Below are 10,446 nucleotides of genomic sequence, written 5' to 3'. Positions count from 1 at the left end.
GCTATTAAGAAATGAACTGACCAATTCAATGGTTCTAACACTTTAATGTGTACCACATTTGAACCAAATGCTAAACGTCTTGTGGGACGGAGGTAGTTAATAACATAAAAACGATGCTGCCTTCGGATAGTGGAGAGCCTTGTGCAAATCTCCATATGTACACTGTGAACGACATGATTTCACTGATGTAAGATACATAATCCAGTTTTAACCATTGAAAAGCCCCTTCGCTCCGCTCAGCAGCCAATGAGAATGCTTAAAAATCTGGGCGTTTCGTGTGTCGGACGGACAGACACCGTGCTAGCGTTGATAGTTTAGGACTAGTCGGACGCTACCGCTGGTGGCAGGTTTTAGTCCCAGGGGAAATGGGCACCCGCCTTCGCTTCGCTCCAGCGGAAATATGTTTTATGTAAACGTGATGTAATAAATGTATATGAAATGAACATTCCTACTCCGAACCGACGATCTGCCAGTAGACAATGTTCTGGGTGTAAACCCCATCCTCATCCTCCAGCTTTGGGTACTCCACCAGCGACTTGAATCTTGATCTTGAAGTCACTCGCGACATAGCATTGTACAGCCCGTGGGAGAAGCAAGGCGTAGCGAGATACAGCCCCAAGGACTGCACCGTTTGTCCTTGCGCCTTGTTAATAGTCATGGCATTGCGTCTCAAATGAAATGGAAAGCTCCGAATGTCTCCGTCACTGATAAAAACAATGCGGGGAATCAGCACATGTGGTATTGGAGTGGATCGTAATCGGCGTGAATCTCGTACAAGTGTAGCAGCTTATGATCGCGTGTCAGCAGCAGTAGATCCTGATGCTGGGCCAGGTTGCCATCCTCAATGAGAGTCGCAGCCACTTCAGACATAGTGGTCCGGTTATGCGTCCGCGATCGCGAGGAATTGTCATGCAGACGGAACAATAAGTCAAGTGGTCACTCCGTGTTGTGCTAGCGCACTTGCTGTCCAAAGCTGAGGAGCCGTTGCGCGAATGGGTGGTGCTCTGTCATCATTTTCTCAATGTCCAGCGGTGCGACACGATCCAGATCCGCGAATATACCAAGACGTCGCTCCGCGCGTTGTTGCATGTTTGGATCCACAAGGTAGATGCGTGCAGACTTGGGAGCTACCCATCGCCTGTCCGAGGGTCTAGGTGGGGGAGGAGAGACCCTAGGTAGTGCCCCATAGCACCTTGAATGCGATATGTGTACACGCCGTGTGTACCTGCAACGCTCTCGTCTTGACGTACGTTTTGAAACGACCGGTTTGAGCACGAAGCACCAATCGACGTAGGCGCAAAGGCTTGGTTGCATGATCGGATTTGACGGCGAAACTTGAGCTCTCTGTACAGCTGTAGCAACTTCCGTGGCGCGAGGTGCAGTGGAGGCAGCTTTACCCTGTCTGCCAGACAGCATGATGTTGCAGGCTCGCCAGGCCACTTCAAACCATTGCAGACCCTAAAACCGTTGTAGCCGGGAGCTTGTGCCGGCCGTTCACCACGTCGTCACCTGATATCACGACGCGTCGTAGCCTTCGAGGGAAATGAGAGCGTGGCCATGACGGACGCATTGGCGATTTGTGCGTAGTCGCTCGAGTTCTTTGGCGTTCTTCTTCTGTCTGCCGAGATCGCAGATCCGCTTACTGTTGAGGATGTAGCCCCGCTCGGTATATCGTTCTTGTCTCGTCAACTCTGCTCTGTGCGCAGCGTGCTGCTCCCTGTCAATCTCCCAAATCGCAGTCCGTTCGTTCACATTTAGTAGCTCTCTACGGACAGCGCGAGATAGTATGTTAGCCTCCCGCTCGAGGCCGCGTTTTTCCTGGCTAAGCTCCACACGTCTTTCTTGAAGGCGAGCTCTATCTTGCTTGCGGCGTTCCTGGAGTTCTTCCTTGCGTAGCCGAGCCCTACGGACACGTTTGCGCTCAGCGTCTTTCTGTCTTGCACAGTCACGCTGCGAGAGAGACGTATTAGCTCGTCTCGTGCGAGCTCTTTGTGCATTACTGGAATGTTCGCGTTCTTGCTGTGACCCTAGCTCGTCTTTTGCGAGCTCGTGGCGCAGCCGACGCCAGAATTGCTTGTTGAACAGGAGCTGGTGGTATGACAGGCACCGCAAATAAAGCCACTTCGCTGCTCCCACTTGATCCGCCGCCTCCATTTCAGCCGCAAACCACCGCTGATGTTCCGTAGGATCGGACTTCTCTGTCTTCTCCTCCCGCTCTTCAAAACAAAAAGTTACCCGTTCGACCTTCAGTAGGTTCCGTAGTATTCGTAACTTCTTGGTGAATGCTGAGGGTCTTCAGCTCTTTGTTCAAGTTGTAACGTTTCTTCCTTCGCTTGGTCTGACGTCGTATCCTTGCATCCTTTTTTTTCTTGCATGGGCGTCGCGTTGTTGCGTTCGTTCTCGCGCAGGCCCCCCTCGAGATCTTCTCGAGTCCTTTTTTCGCTTAGTCCAAGCCTGTGTTCTGCGAACACGAAAACGTGACGCGTTAGACAAAGTTTAAGTCCCCCCATACGTACCAGTAGGTTTTTATAGAGTAGGGTGTTGACCGTCTGTGTACTACCCGGAATTGCTTGCTCCCATCAAGGTTATCTCCGATCACTTATCCCACAGTCACGGGCCGTGAGGCCCGGAGCGATTTAAGTTTACAAAATTGTACAGTCGAGTTTTCAGGGCTGGTCCCCGGATAGTACTGTAGCTGGAGGTGCGATATTCTTTTGCCAAAGGGTGGCCGTTAATTGCAAAATATGGTTATAGATAAACTATTACAGTCCCCATCCCATCTGTCGGTTAAAAAAGGCCAGTTACGGTACCACGTTTTTACGAACTGCACGCACGCAATGTGCGCGCCCATCAATAACGACCGGCTCAACTGGACCAGGTGCCAAATGTGCTTTCGCGCGTGGGCGGTGGGATATGCCCCAAGAACCCAGTGGGTTCCGGATCTAAATCCCCTTAGCACGGCTACCTACTTGCAGGATAAAGTCCCGCAAGTTATAAGCTACCCCCTAAGCAGCCGTAGGAACCTCGGACTATCTGTGTATGTGTGTCTTGCTAGCTACTAATGCAAACTAACAGGCATACATGTAGCGTACCGTGAGGCGTTCCACGGCTTCCGTTTCGAAAATGGGGGCAAAATGAAATTTGAAAGGTTCATTTAAGTACGACGCGTGGACCACATACAGTGTGTAGACTACATACAGTGTGTAGACCACATATTTCTATTTTAGCAAATCGAAGCCCGCATAAGCGTTACATTAATTAGCCCTAGCCTGTTTCGGACGGACGTACGGATAGACGCAGACCAGGGAGCTTTGATGCTAGCAACCGCAATTTCCCAACGAACTCACCAGCTGCGGTGACCACCGCCCGACTTCAGGCTCTATACTTCGTCGCCGTGGCGGTGAATGAGCTGGTGCAGTTGCTCTTTCAAACTCGTTAGCTTGTACAAAGTATCTACTAATCTACCAGCACTCTCAACGCTTTCAAGCTCTAGCCTCTACGCATTTGACCAACGGTATCAGTCAGAACAAGGCAAAGTGCGGGGCAGACGTGTGTGCCACCCCGTGGGCTAGTTTGTACGGCGACAAGCCTGTAGAATGTTCGATGTTGGGCTGGCTGTAAATGAGAGTAGGGTGGGAAGTGGGCGGACCGGCGAGGCCGAGGTGGTATAGCAGCGCGAAGGCGCGCAGAAGCGCGTGGTGCAGCGTGCGTGCGTGTGTATACAGACGTTTTGTGATGAGGGCGGTATTTTGTTTTCTTGTGTGTTGTGTGCGGATGGCGGTCGTATAGCTCAGTCGGTAGAGCACAGTGCTAATAACGCTGCGGTCCAGGGTTCGAGCCCCTGTATGACCATTTTGCTCCTTTCTCTTGCTTATCACGCGGCGCTAACAACGGCCCTTCGCGGCTTCTCACGCTTCTGGCGTGCTACTGCGTCTACTCCAGACCTCTTACGCACTCAACCGAACCTCCATGTCACCTACAACGGGCGTGGCAAACACCGACTTGGAGCTGCCTCGGCGGCTCGACTCCGACCAACGGACTCGAGTATCGGTCCTGGCTGCAAGATCTCCCGGAGCACCAAGATGAGGTGTCCGAGCCTGTGTGTGTGTGCCACCCCGTGGGCTAGTTTGTACGGCGACAAGCTCTGTGGGATGTTCGACGTTGGGTTAGTTGTAGGTGAGAGTTGGATGGGAAGTGGGCGGACCGGCGAGGCCGAGGTGGTAGAGCAGCGCGAAGGTGCGCAGAAGCGCGTGGTGCAGCGTGCGTGCGTGTGTATACAGATGTTTTGTGATGAGGGCGGTATTTTGTTTTCTTGTGTGTTGTGTGTAGCTCAGTCGGTAGAGCACAGTGCTAATAACGCTGCGGTCCAGGGTTCGAGCCCCTGTATGACCATTTTGCTCCTTTCGCTTGCTTATCACGCGGCGCTAACAACGGTCCATCGCGGCTTCTCACGCTTCTGGCGTGTTATTGCGTCTGCTCCAGACCTCTTACGCACTCAATCGAACCTTCATGTCACCTACAACGGGCGTGGCAAACACCGACTCGGAGCTGCCTCGGCGGCTCGACTCCGACCAACGGACTCGAGTATCTGTCCTGGCTGCAAGATCTCCCGGAGCGCCAAGATGAGGTGTCCGAGCTTGTGTGTGTGTGTGCCACCCCGTGGGCTAGTTTGTACGGCGACAAGCTCTGTGGGATGTTCGACGTTGGGTTAGTTGTAGGTGAGAGTTGGGTGGGAAGTGGGCGGACCGGCGAGGCCGAGGTGGTAGAGCAGCGCGAAGGTGCGCAGAAGCGCGTGGTGCAGCGTGCGTGCGTGTGTATACAGACGTTTTGTGATGAGGGCGGTATTTTGTTTTCTGTGTGTGTTGTGTGCGATTGGCGGTCGTATAGCTCAGTCGGTAGAGCACAGTGCTAATGACGCTGCGGTCCAGGGTTCGAGCCCCTGTATGACCATTTTGCTCCTTTCGCTTGCTTATCACGCGGCGCTAACAACGGTCCTTCGCGGCTTCTCACGCTTCTGGCGTGTTATTGCGTCTGCTCCAGACCTCTTACGCACTCAACCGAACCTTCATGTCACCTACAACGGGCGTGGCAAACACCGACTCGGAGCTGCCTCGGCGGCTCGACTCCGACCAACGGACTCGAGTATCTGTCCTGGCCGCAAGATCTCCCGGAGCGCCAAGATGAGGTGTCCCGAGCCTGTGTGTGTGTGTGCCCCCCCGTGGGCTAGTTTGTACGGCGACAAGCTCTGTGGGATGTTCGACGTTGGGTTAGTTGTAGGTGAGAGTTGGATGGAAAGTGGGCGGACTGGCGAGGCCGAGGTGGTAGAGCAGCGCGAAGGCGCGCAGAAGCGCGTGGTGCAGCGTGCGTGCGTATGTATCCAGTCGTTTTGTGATGAGGGCGGTATTTTGTTTTCTGTGTGTGTTGTGTGCGATCGGCGGTCGTATAGCTCAGTCGGTAGAGCACAGTGCTAATAACGCTGCGGTCCAGGGTTCGAGCCCCTGTATGACCATTTTGCTCCTTTCTCTTGCTTATCACGCGGCGCTAATAACGGTCCTTCGTGGCTTCTCGCGCTTCTGGCGTGCTACTGCGTCTGCTCCAGACCTCTTACGCACTCAACCGAACCTCCATGTCACCTACAACGGGCGTGGCAAACACCGACTCGGAGCTGTCTCGGCGGCTCGACTCTGACCAACGGACTCGAGTATCGGTCCTGGCTGCAAGATCTCCCGGAGCACCAAGATGAGGTGTCCGAGCCTGTGTGTGTGTGCCACCCCGTGGGCTAGTTTGTACGGCGACAAGCTCTGTGGGATGTTCGACGTTGGGTTAGTTGTAGGTGAGAGTAGCATGGGAAGTGGGCGGACCGGCGAGGCCGAGGTGGTAGAGCAGCGCGAAGGCGCGCAGAAGCGCGTGGTGCAGCGTGCGTGCGTGTGTATACAGTCGTTTTGTGATGAGGGCGGTATTTTGTTTTCTTGTGTGCTGTGTGCGATTGGCGGTCGTATAGCTCAGTCGGTAGAGCACAGTGTTAATAACGCTGCGGTCCAGGGTTCGAGCCCCTGTATGACCATTTTGCTCCTTTCTCTTGCTTTATCGCGGCGCTAACAACGGTCCTTCGCGGCTTCTCGCGCTTCTGGCGTGCTACTGCGTCTGCTCCAGACCTCTTACGCACTCAACCGAACCTTCATGTCACCTACAACGGGCGTGGCAAACACCGACTCGGAGCTGCCTCGGCGGCTCGACTCCGACCAACGGACTCGAGTATCGGTCCTGGCTGCAAGATCTCCCGGAGCGCCAAGATGAGGTGTCAGAGCCTGTGTGTGTGTGTGCCACCCCGTGGGCTAGTTTGTACGGCGACAAGCTCTGTGGGATGTTCGACGTTGGGTTGATTGTAGGTAAGAGCTGGATGGGAAGTGGGCGGACCGGCGAGGCCGAGGTGGTAGAGCAGCGCGAAGGTGCGCAGAAGCGCGTGGTGCAGCGTGCGTGCGTGTGTATACAGACGTTTTGTGATGAGAGCGGTATTTTGTTTTCTTGTGTGCTGTGTGCGATTGGCGGTCGTATAGCTCAGTCGGTAGAGCACAGTGCTAATAACGCTGCGGTCCAGGGTTCGAGCCCCTGTATGACCATTTTGCTCCTTTCGCTTGCTTATCACGCGGCGCTAACAACGGTCCTTCGCGGCTTCTCGCGCTTCAGGCGTGTTATTGCGTCTGCTCCAGACCTCTTACGCACTCAATCGAACCTTCATGTCACCTACAACGGGCGTGGCAAACACCGACTCGGAGCTGCCTCGGCGGCTCGACTCCGACCAACGGACTCGAGTATCTGTCCTGGCTGCAAGATCTCCCGGAGCGCCAAGATGAGGTGTCCGAGCCTGTGTGTGTGTGTGCTACCCCGTGGGCTAGTTTGTACGGCGACAAGCTCTGTGGGATGTTCGACGTTGGGTTGATTGTAGGTAAGAGTTGGATGGGAAGTGGGCGGACCGGCGAGGCCGAGGTGGTAGAGCAGCGCGAAGGCGCGCAGAAGCGCGTGGTGCAGCGTGCGTGCGTGTGTATCCAGTCGTTTTGTGATGAGGGCGGTATTTTGTTTTCTTGTGTGCTGTGTGCGATTGGCGGTCGTATAGCTCAGTCGGTAGAGCACAGTGCTAATAACGCTGCGGTCCAGGGTTCGAGCCCCTGTATGACCATTTTGCTCCTTTCTCTTGCTATATCGCGGCGCTAACAGCGGTCCTTCGCGGCTTCTCGCGCTTCTGGCGTGTTATTGCGTCTGCTCCAGACCTCTTACGCACTCAAACCGAACCTTCATGTCACCTACAACGGGCGTGGCAAACACCGACTCGGATCTGCCTCGGCGGCTCGACTCCGACCAACGGACTCGAGTATCTGTCCTGGCTGCAAGATCTCCCGGAGCGCCAAGATGAGGTGTCCGAGCCTGTGTGTGTGTGCCACCCCGTGGGCTAGTTTGTACGGTGACAAGCTCTGTGGGATGTTCGACGTTGGGTCAGATGTAAGTGAGAGTTGGGTGGGAAGTGGGCGGACTGGCGAGGCCGAGGTGGTAGAGCAGCGCGAAGGCGCGCAGAAGCGCGTGGTGCAGCGTGCGTGCGTGTGTATCCAGTCGTTTTGTGATGAGGGCGGTTTTTTGTTTTCTGTGTGTGTTGTGTGCGATTGGCGGTCGTATAGCTCAGTCGGTAGAGCACAGTGCTAATAACGCTGCGGTCCAGGGTTCGAGCCCCTGTATGACCATTTTGCTCCTTTCGCTTGCTTATCACGCGGCGCTAACAACGGTCCTTCGCGGCTTCTCACGCTTCTGGCGTGTTATTGCGTCTGCTCCAGACCTCTTACGCACTCAACCGAACCTTCATGTCACCTACAACGGGCGTGGCAAACACCGACTCGGAGCTGCCTCGGCGGCTCGACTCCGACCAACGGACTCGAGTATCTGTCCTGGCTGCAAGATCTCCCGGAGCGCCAAGATGAGGTGTCAGAGCCTGTGTGTGTGTGTGCCACCCCGTGGGCAAGAGTGTACGGCGACAAGCTCTGTGGGATGTTCGACGTTGGGTTGATTGTAGGTAAGAGCTGGATGGGAAGTGGGCGGACCGGCGAGGCCGAGGTGGTAGAGCAGCGCGAAGGCGCGCAGAAGCGCGTGGTGCAGCGTGCGTGCGTGTGTATCCAGTCGTTTTGTGATGAGAGCCGATATGTTATGTTGCTGTGTGTGGTGTGTGCGAGGGGCGGGTCGTATAGCTCAGTCGGTAGAGCACAGTGCTAATAACGCTGCGGTCGCAGCGTTTCGAGCCCCTGTATGACCACTTTGCTCCTTTCTCTTGCTCATCACGCGGCGCTAACAACGGTCCTTCGCGGCTTCTCACGCTTCTGGCGTGTTATTGCGTCTGCTCCAGACCTCTTACGCACTCAACCGAACCTCAATATCACCTACAACGGGCGTGGCAAACACCGACTCGGAGCTGCCTCGGCGGCTCGACAACGACCAACGGACTCGAGTATCGGTCCTGGCTGCAAGATCTCCCGGAGCGCCAAGATGAGGTGTCCGAGCTTGTGTGTGTGTGTGCCACCCCGTGGGCTAGTTTGTACGGCGACAAGCTCTGTGGGATGTTCGACGTTGGGTTAGTTGTAGGTGAGAGTTGGATGGGAAGTGGGCGGACCGGCGAGGCCGAGGTGGTAGAGCAGCGCGAAGGTGCGCAGAAGCGCGTGGTGCAGCGTGCGGTGCGTGTGTATCCAGTCGTTTTGTGATGAGGGCGGTATTTTGTTTTCTGTGTGTGTTGTGTGCGATTGGCGGTCGTATAGCTCAGTCGGTAGAGCACAGTGCTAATAACGCTGCGGTCCAGGGTTCGAGCCCCTGTATGAACATTTTGCTCCTTTCGCTTGCTTATCACGCGGCGCTAACAACGGTCCTTCGCGGCTTCTCACGCTTCTGGCGTGTTATTGCGTCTGCTCCAGACCTTTTACGCACTCAACCGAACCTTCATGTCACCTACAACGGGCGTGGCAAACACCGACTCGGAGCTGCCTCGGCGGCTCGACTCCGACCAACGGACTCGAGTATCTGTCCTGGCTGCAAGATCTCCCGGAGCGCCAAGATGAGGTGTCCGAGCCTGTGTGTGTGTGTGCCACCCCGTGGGCTAGTTTGTACGGCGACAAGCTCTGTGGGATGTTCGACGTTGGGTTAGTTGTAGGTGAGAGTTGGATGGGAAGTGGGCGGACCGGCGAGGCCGAGGTGGTAGAGCAGCGCGAAGGTGCGCAGAAGCGCGTGGTGCAGCGTGCGTGCGTGTGTATACAGACGTTTTGTGATGAGGGCGGTATTTTGTTTTCTGTGTGTGTTGTGTGCGATTGGCGGTCGTATAGCTCAGTCGGTAGAGCACAGTGCTAATAACGCTGCGGTCCAGGGTTCGAGCCCCTGTATGACCATTTTGCTCCTTTCGCTTGCTTATCACGCGGCGCTAACAACGGTCCTTCGCGGCTTCTCACGCTTCTGGCGTGTTATTGCGTCTGCTCCAGACCTCTTACGCACTCAACCGAACCTTCATGTCACCTACAACGGGCGTGGCAAACACCGACTTGGAGCTGCCTCGGCGGCTCGACTCCGACCAACGGACTCGAGTATCGGTCCTGGCTGCAAGATCTCCCGGAGCACCAAGATGAGGTGTCCGAGCCTGTGTGTGTGTGCCACCCCGTGGGCTAGTTTGTACGGCGACAAGCTCTGTGGGATGTTCGACGTTGGGTTAGTTGTAGGTGAGAGTTGGATGGGAAGTGGGCGGACCGGCGAGGCCGAGGTGGTAGAGCAGCGCGAAGGTGCGCAGAAGCGCGTGGTGCAGCGTGCGTGCGTGTGTATACAGATGTTTTGTGATGAGGGCGGTATTTTGTTTTCTTGTGTGTTGTGTATAGCTCAGTCGATAGAGCACAGTGCTAATAGCGCTGCGGTCGAGTGTTCGAGCCCCTGTATGACCATTTTGCTCCTTGCGCGTGCTTATCACGCGGCGCTAACAACTGTCCTGCGCGGCTTCTCACGCTTCTGGCGTGTTATTGTGTCTGCTACAGATCTCTTACGCACTCAAGCGAATCTCAATATCACCTACAACGGGCGTGGCAAACACCGACTGAGAGCTGTCTGGGCGGCTCGACTCCGAACAACGGACTAGAGTATCGGTCCTGGCTGCAAGATCTCCCAGAGCGCCAAGATGAGGTGTCCGAGCTTGTGTGTGTGTGCCACTTCGTGGGATAGTTTGTACGGCGACAAGCTCTGTGGGATGTTCGACGTTGGGTCGGTTGTAAGTGAGAGTTGGGTGGGAAGTGGGCGGACTGGCGAGGCCGAGGTGGTAGAGCAGCGCGAAGGTGCGCAGAAGCGCGTGGTGCAGCGTGCGTGCGTGTGTATCCAGTCGTTTTGTGATGAGGGCGGTATTTTGTTTTCTGTGTGTGTTGTGTGCGATTGGCGGTCGTAGAA

The 10,446-nt window shown here is 55.5% G+C and overlaps 1 non-coding gene across 1 annotated transcript; it reads left to right on the top strand.

The window, feature by feature from the left end:
- The first annotated feature begins 4,317 nt into the window (after positions 1 to 4,317).
- PITG_31404 lies at positions 4,318 to 4,392 on the top strand. Its single transcript has one exon. It is a non-coding gene; the product is annotated as a tRNA-Ile (tRNA).
- The last annotated feature ends 6,054 nt before the right edge of the window (positions 4,393 to 10,446 follow it).

The sequence above is a fragment of the Phytophthora infestans genome, genomic scaffold (genome assembly GCF_000142945.1).
Source record: "Phytophthora infestans T30-4 supercont1.212 genomic scaffold, whole genome shotgun sequence".
NCBI lineage: Eukaryota > Oomycota > Peronosporomycetes > Peronosporales > Peronosporaceae > Phytophthora > Phytophthora infestans.
Note: the sequence above shows the minus strand (reverse complement) of the source record. Positions and strands in the feature narration are given on the sequence as shown.